Source organism: Amblyomma americanum, chromosome 1, assembly GCF_052857255.1.
Source record: "Amblyomma americanum isolate KBUSLIRL-KWMA chromosome 1, ASM5285725v1, whole genome shotgun sequence".
Taxonomy (NCBI): Eukaryota; Metazoa; Arthropoda; class Arachnida; order Ixodida; family Ixodidae; genus Amblyomma; species Amblyomma americanum.
Genome location: NC_135497.1, coordinates 372705603 through 372715560, shown reverse-complemented (window position 1 = coordinate 372715560; position 9958 = coordinate 372705603).

Here is a 9958-nt window from a genome sequence, read left to right as displayed (position 1 = left end):
CAGTTTCGTTCTGATAAAAGTTCTGAGGACACATTCAACGTCCGCAGCGCCGCTAATGTCGCACGATAATGGCGGTTATCTGCTTCGAATTAAAGGAATGCATGGCCCGGCTGTTGCAAAGGAAAAAGGCGCTATCACTGCTTTCCTCAGTATGCGTTAGTACGCACCTTTCGGCAGCATTGAACTCAGCGTGCTACCGCGCAAGTTTCAGACGGGTCGTTGAAATGATACCGATAGCGGGGCCACCGACGTTCGGGAAGCATGGCCGGCTGCGCGGTGGTGCGTCGTTTCGCTTTTCACGATGAGCCCTCTCAAGCGCACTGTCGACGCGGGACTCCGCGCTTATCGTATGAATCTTATCTGGGGATCTTTTGCGCCACACTCTTGAAACGCAAAGGGTGCGTGAAAGCTTCGCGCGGCATGGGGCGGGTAGCAACTGACATCATACTATGCTAAGGCACGATAGTGGCCTCGCCTTCCTTAGAATTCGAGCCACAGGAAAGACATCTTGTGGTATTTTTGTTTTTAAAGTTCTGCCTGACTTCCTGCATAGTACGGCCTCGCTCCTCGCGATGCGTTCGTGTGCCATTTTTTTCCTTGTTTCGAACCGGCACAGCTGTCCCTCGCATGCAATCGATCGTGTTACAAAGAAAGAATTTAAACTGGGATAATGAACTACTTCACGCTGCTAGAAAAAGTAAATTACTATGGATTCCATGGCCCGTTCGTTGCGTTACTAAAATCTTATCTTCAGCGGTTTAGCAACAGGTTGTTGTACATGATTGCATATCTCACCTTAAACAAATTCACGCAGGCGTGCCCCAAGGCAGTATCCTAGGGCCCCTGTTGTTCAGCATATATGTAAATTATTTAGTAGCTATTGAAAATGAATTTTGTGACATACACTGACGACACTACTATGCTCCTCAGTGCATCAAATCCATATGACCTATTTTCTAAAGCGAATCGCACCATCATGTCATTAGCATTATGTAGTAAATTAAATTCTCTTATTACCAATACCAATAAAACTAAGGCTGTTCCGCTCACGCCCAAGAACCGCGAAGCACACATACAAGATTCAGTGGTATTAAATATTTCAAATATTCCCATCATGCCTGTTGTCCAATTTCTTGGTGTGCTGTTTGAACAGCACATGCCATGGAACAAGCAGACTGATTTCGTCATCTCACAAATTTCACGTGTCGCTGGCGTCCTTCTAAACTACGATCTCGTTTACCAAAAAGCATCAAGCTCTTACTATATAAATATTTATTTCTGTCAAATATACACTACTGTCATTTAGTATGGGGTACTAGCACTGACACGAACATTTCCAAACTTTACCGATTACAAAATAAAGGCAGTTCGAATAGTCACGAATGTTTCATATGGTAGCCACACAGACTCTATATTTACAGAATTGAATCTAATACGTATCCTTGAAATTTACAGCACAATGTTAATAAAACGTTATGAGGCAGGCATTAAAATAAACAACAATGCTCTCAGCAGTATCGCAAACTTACCTCCTAAAGTAATCTCACGCAACACTCGCCAACTTCAACAATGGAAAATTTTGCGCCTGTGCACTAACTATGGGCAAGAAACGATGAAGTATCTCCTCCCGCTTTTCTTGAACTGATTAATTTCTAGTGCTCTGTCAAATGTATGAAACTGTATGACCATGTATTACTATCATGTACCTGTGCTTGCTGCATGTTTTCATGTACACGGGTCCGCGGAACTTGTCAAGCCCGACTTGAGGCTTTTTGTCTGCGGCCCGTCAACACGTTGATGTTGCAAACAAACAAACTGATTGATTGATTGATATTTTGTTTGCCGTTCCTCTGCTGTATTGCTAAGTTGAAAAGGGGGACAGGACCTCCGTCAAGATTGTGAGCATTTAGTGCTATCTCCTCTCTTTTATAGAAAATTCAAGACTGACTGACTGAGCTTCAGAGATAGTCCAGTTGCCTCAGTCATTCTTTAGACATGAACTGGAGGATATGACTAAGCGTATTGTCCTTCAAATCAAGACTTTACTGTAGCGCCTCAGTAGAAAACGAAGCTAGACGCTGAAACGAATACCGACCGCGTTGAAGACGTTCACACATTAGCTCTGAATAACATCGACCGATGAGGAGGTAGAAGGAAGAATTAGGATCTCAGATGTGGCGACTCTTCTTCCTCCGCTTCGCACGTGAGAAAGTGCTGGCGGAGGAAGCGAAGTTATCGACTCTTCTTTTCATCTTCCCCCCTTCAAGGTTATTACCTCGCCAACCCTCCCTTCATTGAAACCCACCGACGTGGCGTAGTGGCTAAGGCGCTCTGCTGCTGAGCACGAGGCTGCAGGGCCGAATGCTTGTCGCGGCGGCCGCATTTCGACGGAGCCGAAATACAAAAGCGCATGCGTGCCGTGCAGTGCCCCCGCTGGCCGAATTTATTGCGCAGCCCTCCGCTACGACGTTTCTTATAGGCCACGTGCGGCTTCGGGACGCATGTTAAGCACATTCCAAGACCACACATTAGGAGCAAATCAATACCTTTATTTCAAGGACCACTGAAGAGAGAAGGGAAGCTGCAGCTGTCGTGCTGTCATACAGGATAGCTTTCTGCAGCAAATGAACCATGTGAGGGCCTCACAATATACTCCGTTGCTCATAAAGGTTGTGACAGAGAGTGCGCTTTGCAAGGAGCGAAATGCTTGGGGGAAAAAAAAAAACGGCCGTGGCTTAGCTTGGTTAAGCCTGGTGATTGCGAAGCAAGCCTTGGTGAGAGATTTCTCCAGTCTTTTCTTCGAACGCTCTTGTCTCTGCTGGGGTGTTTCTTCTGCACGCTGTTTTCTTCGCTTTTCGTTTTCCTTCTCTCGAAACGCACGTTCCTTCTCGAGCCGCTGCTGCCGCTGTTCCGGGGTTTCTTGGACACGCCTCTGCCGTTTAGTCGCGTTCTGAACTAGTAGAAGGAGACTCACTGTCGGGCAAACTCATAATTTCTTCCTTTGCTTCTGCTGTTTCCACAGAGGAGGTTGCACGTTGTCGCCGAGCTGCATACTGGGCACGCCGCTTAGAAAGTCGTTCTTCTTCCGTCTCCGTAGCTCGCTGATGCTTCCTCTTTGCATTCTGCCGAGCTGCCTTGTTCGTAGGCACCATCGTAACATCTGGCTGTATGACTGCCTTGGCGAGAGGAGCGGAGCTGTTTTATACAGCTGGTGTGACGTCACTCTGACCGTAGCACCCCTGGTGAGAGGAGCGGGAGTTAGGCCGCCGTTGGTGGCTACCGCCTCGCCTCGCGACGGCGTGAGATGGGGCCCCGTTTTTGCACAGCTGGTGTGACGTCACACCGACCGTAGCGCCCCTAGTGAGAGGAGCGGGAGTTAGGCCGCCGTTGGTGGCTACCGCCTCGCCTCGCGACGGCATGAGATGGGCCCCGTTTTTACACAGCTGGTGTGACGTCACTCTAGGTCACGTGGTGTGACGTCACGCAGCGAGGTCACGCTAAAGATCAATGGTGCCTACCACCGCCTCGCCACGGAACGGGCTGAAGTGCGACCTAAAGTAGTATTGCTTGGCAATAAAAAAACTCACCGACGTTAAAAATGCGATTTCTTCGGTCATAAAAAAATTCTGCGGACAATTACGACTCTCCCTAATGCGAAATTTGAGCGCAGATCTTCTCAAGCAACGTATGCTCATTGTGTTACTTTGCTGAGTCGTGAGTACCTCTGGCGATGATATTAGTTCAATAACAGTATTTTTTGAACAAGACGACGGTGTGCAATGCAGAGTGTGCAGTTTGACACGAGGCGTGATCGACTGCGGCGTTAGCCTAGTTCTCTGTCTCTACAATGGTCATTTGTTTTGCTGTACTAAGTCGTCGGCACGTCTGGTGACGGTATTAGTTCGATAGCAGTATTAGTTGATGAAGCCCACGATGTGCAACGCGTGAGATTGTGCATGTTTGTCTGATAGCAGTATCAGATGAAGAAGACGGCAACGTTCAATGCACACGGCGAGAGTGTGTTGCAGTTCCACGGAGGCGTGATCAGCTGCGACGATAGCCTAGTGTGCTCGTTCAGGGACCAGCGAAGCTGATCTGTTCGCGGTGCCGCCGGTTCGAATCCTCGTGGCGGTGATGTTCATTTATTTATTTATTATTTGGCTCGGTTACGCCGCCGCTGGCGACGCGGCTCAACCCACGAACGGACGCTTGAGAGCTGCGCTCTGAAACTTTCCTACACATGCCGGCAGCTGCACGTCAGCGCTGAGTGATGGTAACAATGAGCGGGACAAGCAACCTGCACCTTGCTTGACTGGACGCCGTGGTGGCTCGGTGGTTAAGGTGTTCGGCCGCTTACCCGCAGCTCGCGGGCTCGATCCCGACCGCAGCGGTCGCGTTTCGATGGAGTTGAAATGCTAGAGGCCCGTGTACTGTGCGATGTCAGAGCACGTTAAAGAACCCCAGGTGGTCGACAATGCCGGAGCCCCGCACTACGGCGTCCATCATAACCCCAGTCACTTTGGGACGTCAAACCTCGTAATCTAATCCAAACTGTCCGCCGTTCTCACTGTTGCAACCTTCTTATGTTATTTTCTAATTTTTTCTTTCCTAAATCCTAAAGACAGAGGAGGTAAAAACAGGCACGGGAGATGCTGCAGAGACATTAGTGCAGCATTGACTTCGTCTGTTCGTCTCTTACTTGTGTTTCTTTCCTCTCTGCTGCTATACACACGAAAATAATGCGTCCCACAAACCGCTTTACCTGAGCGCTTGGTTTGGCTGGAGCTTTAAAGTATGCGCCAGTCGCACCAAATGTAAACGGGAGAAACACACATAACCTAAACGCGCTGAACATCAGTAGCATGTACAGCTAAGAGCTGAACAGCAGCAAGGTTTTAGAAAACTATTGTCATGCGAAACACAACTATCCGAATTTAACCATGATTTATTACTGTACATGGACGACCATCATCCAAAATATTCCATCCTTTTAGATTTCTCGAAGGCGTTTGATCGTGTCTCCTATAATCATTTATTGCTGAAATTTTCCAGCCTTGGACTAATAGAATTTTTTTTAATCCTGTATTGAGCACTTCTTGAAAGAGCGCGTAAAGTTCACATGTAAGCCGTCGGGGTGGCTCAGTTGTAATGGCCCTCGGATGCTGGCCCAAACGACGCGGGTTCAATCCCGGCCGCGACGGTCGAATTTCGATGGAGGCGAAATTCTAGAGGCCAGTGTGCTGTGCGATGTCAGTGCACGTTAAATAAACCCAGGTGGTCGAAATTTCCAGAGCACTTCACTACGGCGTCTCTCATAGCATGAGTCGCTTTGGGACGTTACATCCCCATAAACCAAACCAAACTATAAACTCAACCAGTTAACATGCGCTAACAGTTGCCGCTCTCCTCTATCGGGCGTAGCATCTGGTGTTCCTCAGGATGCCGGGCTGTCACCTTTATTGTGCCTTATTTGCGTCAGTGACCTGCCTTCTGACATAAAATCTAAACTGAGATTATTCGCAGACAATTGCGTCGTATTACGCACCATAATCAACAAAGAGGACACCTCCGCTATCAAGCAAGACATAAACGTCATCCCACTTTGGTGTGAAACTTGGCTCACGCCTTCGAACTCTTACAAATGCAAGGCAACAACGTTTTCGTGCCTTCATAGCCATACTAACACTATCTACTATCTGAACTCTCTCCCTCCCTGCTACCCGCGCAACAACATACAACTATCTTGGTCTGTGCATGACACCATCGCTAACATGGGTAAAGCATATCGAAACCATCTGCTCCGAAGCCTCGCGCACTCTGGTCTACATATGACATAATTTAAGCAACTCACCGCCATAAAAAAAACTGGCATATTTGACGCTCATTAGCCCAACGCTTGAATATGTGTGAGCCACCTCAATCCGTCACAAGCATACGTCGCCGATAGCATCGAAGCCATTCGAACAGCGCTGCACGATTTATCACCTCGACCTATTCAAAACAATTCAGCGTCACTTCATTAAAAAACCTAGAACTCTCATCTCTCGCATCAGGCCGGCTGATATCTCGCTTGTGGCTTTTTCACACTTTATATTACCACCGACGGTCCAGACACGAACCTCTAACACAACACCTCTAAGATCATCCCGTTTAAATCACATTTAACACGCATTACTACCCGCACCCTAACAATGAATACCTCATTCTTCTCCCACGGATAGTATTATAGAATTAACTGCCCGAGAACATGGTAACGTGCAAAGACAGAACAAAAATCCGCTATAAACTGAAAAGTCATATTAGCTAATAGATCATTCCGCCTGATAAAACGGCACCGCCTGTCTTATTTCCACTTTGTGCATTTTCTTATTGATTGGTTGCTGTGATTTCTGCATCTTGCTATTATTTTTTTTTCTGTTTTGTCTTGTTTGCGCTGTATTTTGCTTTTTTCTTTATTTTTAAGTTCTTATTCAGGAAATCTTAAACATGTTAACCTGCCTCTACTTAATTAATGCCTTCGGGCCCTTCATGAGAAAATAAATGAAACGAATTGAAAGGTAGGCGGACAAATTGGGGTGGTGAAACGCCCGCACACAGTATGTGGCTCTATAATGTGGAAGCATACTAGGATGGAATAACTACGCCGTCATTTTACTCTACAGTAACGGGTGCAAAAAAAAAAGAAAAATAACACCGTTTTCAGAGTTTTTATGCGACCGCCTTTAGCTTTATCAAAGCGCTGGCAGATTGTCCCATATGAATGTAACGAAGATAAAAATCGCGATAACCAAGGAACCATAATATTTAATGGCACTGCTGTATCTTAAGGCTCTATGTACGTAGTTATGCATAAAGGTAAGTCTCCGCTTTTTCTGAGAGTGTTGCTCACCTAACAGTGAGTTCTTTGTTTCAGGGCATTTTGTCATACTGCAGTCTCAGAAATTAAACGTTGTTTTTTTTAATGCCATAGAGCGAATGCAGTAAATGACTCTGCAGAAAACAGTGAGTTTCGTAGCACGTCGTCCGTCATTTTCATGCAGGCAGCTTTGGCCACCATCAATAATGCTTTTTTTCCATTAATTACGGCCATATGTGCATTTTCTAAACATAAGGTAGCTGCACGCTCTCTCGGGTGTTCATTTGACAAGTTCTAACATTCTGATGTTGGAATTTTCAGACACTGTAGCACTTTATACGAAATTTTGTACATTCCCTTCAAAAATTGCTTGGTGTTTTGCCTTATGAAAGCTACTAAATCCGCTTTCTTGAGGCCTGATTGTGGTGCTCAGTTAGGAAAATGTTCGTTCTGAATTTCAATAGCGACCGGTGAACCACGTGACGGGGCTCTCTTTTAGCACATGCGATGTCCCAACCTGCGGAGGAGTGAGCAGGGGAGTTTCCCGCACGCTTCGGAGCGTTGGAGACGAAAAGGAGGCCTCACTGCAGGGCGCAGAAGCGAACCCGGAAGCCGTGCACTTCAACGGAGGCTGGTAGTTGCTGGGGCACGGCAGTCGCCATATACCCTCCATTTTTGTGGACGCTTACGTCTTAAGCACGCGGCCTAGCGCCACTCCTGACCACGGAGGTGGGTGAAGTTGGCGAGAATGCATAAGAGACACTTGTGTCTCTCGGTGTTGGAAAGTATGGTTCCGCTCTTGCAAATGGGCCCGTCTCATAGCGGTACCTCGAAGCCACCGCTGTAATTTATCGCAACTTAACTACCTCTGGTGTCTGTCGTGAACTACCTGCCATACACAGTTCGTCGTAACTGATAATGACGCCGCTTTCTCAGTTCGACAGATACATAATCTGAGCTATCTGAGCCATACATTTTAACGCGATAGCGTTAAAGGTCCTCTTCAGCAGAAAATGCTGCGTTGACGCTCTGTCCAGAAAATCCGGATTGGTCGAGAGGGTCGTGATGCCGCAAGTACGTGACCTCGCGCGTTTAATTCAAACACCACACAACAATCACAAAGTACAATGATGACGTCATTACACAATTACTCATTGGTGCACAGGGTCCTGAAGTCATCCAACATTTCTTATTGCCTCTGAAGAAAGAAAAGATACTGAGCTGAAAAGAACAATGGGCGCGCCGGGGACTCGAACCGCTTCTTCTTGGGTCGTGAGCGGGGAGCGCTACACCCCGACCACTGACGAACGTTCGTTTGAATCGGTTAAAGAGAGGCCTCGTGTGCACTTCGCTAAATAAAGAATAAAAAAATATTAACGAAAAACATAAAATCTTCAGAACTGTCTCCGTGTCTGTGAAGTTACATGCAAAAAGGACCTCAGGCTGCTGAAGAGACCCATTAGCGCCATCACGTCATGCCTTTAAGGCGGAGTTTAACGGTCCCCGATTTTTTTTTGCCTGCTTGTGTTGCAGGATTGAACTCTCGCCGCCTACGGTGACGTCAAAGCGCTATATAGTGACCCACTACGCGGCGCTGGGTCAGTACACGCAGGTGGCCTCACATTCTCGTCACAAAGTCCATTTACAGTCACACTACAGCAGTGCCTTTTCTGTCGACAGCGGTGAAAGTTCCCCACGACAATTGCAGCCCTTTCATGCAGGATGTTTTGAGAACTCGATGATTTCGCTGTGCGTGTGTAAGAAATGACGCCGGCATGCACGACGTCTCTGGACAGGCTTTTCTCGTTGCCTCGTTCGCCGAGCAGGAATTAACACGCCGGAGGCTGAACAGAGGCGAGGGCTGTCGCTTTCCTGCGCCGCGCACTTTCTCCACAGGGGGCGTAAAGTCGACCTTTGAATCAGCCGGCGATTATTCAACTATCGCTGCGGAGAACCAGGACCACAGGAAAGCAAAAGGAAAAAAGAAAAGAGGAACTGATGGCAAGCAGTAGTGCGCGTGTGTGTATGCGTACACATATATATAGCTCACCTCATTTGCAACCACCGAAGAAGGCTCATATGTCGACGGGCACCGAGTCACGTCGGGAGGCAAATATAAAAGAGGCCACGCGTGAGTCATGTCTGTTTACAGGCCCCTTTCTTCCTGCCTCCGTTCCAAGAATGCGCTCGCGTCCGCTCCCTCCCCGCCTCACAGTGCCGTCCTCGAGCCACACACGATCGCGAAGCCCTCCTGCTCGCAGCATTGCCACCGGCCGGGCATGCGACCTTACACTTCCGCGACCCTGACAAGCCTGCCTACACTCGCGCCGTCCTTGGCTGCCGCGAGTTTTCTGCAGTATGCATCGCGCACGTCCAAATGATTAGCGTTAAAGGCTCCGTCAACTTCGCCTGGCCGCAGTCGGCTGTGCGAGGTTACGTGCACCGACGCTGCGATAACCATTCAGCCAGGGTACTGAAAGTGAAGATCAAATCAGGTGCTTAACGTCCTGAAGTCGTGTGGTTACGTCGCAGCAGCGTGTATTTTACGGTCCCCGATGGACCAGACACGATAAAAACGAGGATAAAGGCGCAGACCAGTCACGAGACCGACTGAGGGGGCAAAATTTGCGTGCCTGTTTCCCGAGATTGAGGAACAGGTTTCAGAATTGGCCAGTGGCTTTGCTCTGGTCTAGCTTTCTTTCCTGGTTGCCCTGCGCACAAGTCGCGGTACCCGCATAGACGGCTTTGACTGTTCACAAATCAAGATGGCGTATGAAGACGTATGAACGGCTTAGCAAAAGCTGTGTCAAGTTCAAGAGGATGTTCGTACAGTCCGCGCCCCCCTTGTGTAGAGCGCTCGGGCAGTGCATATCTGGCAACAAAAGCTGAAATTGGAAAGTATTCCCTGATTTCCGGGCCAAGTTCGGTAGCATTTAAAGCCTTCAGCGTGGCGGCGCCGCCACGCCGTGGCTGCGCCACACCGCTGTCACGTGGTTGGTCACTTAGTGCGGAGCAGCTGCCGGCGGCGTTGCACCGTGGCTGATCACGTGGTTGGTCACGTGACCAAGTTCCACTCGGCCAGCTGTAGCTTTCGATTAACAC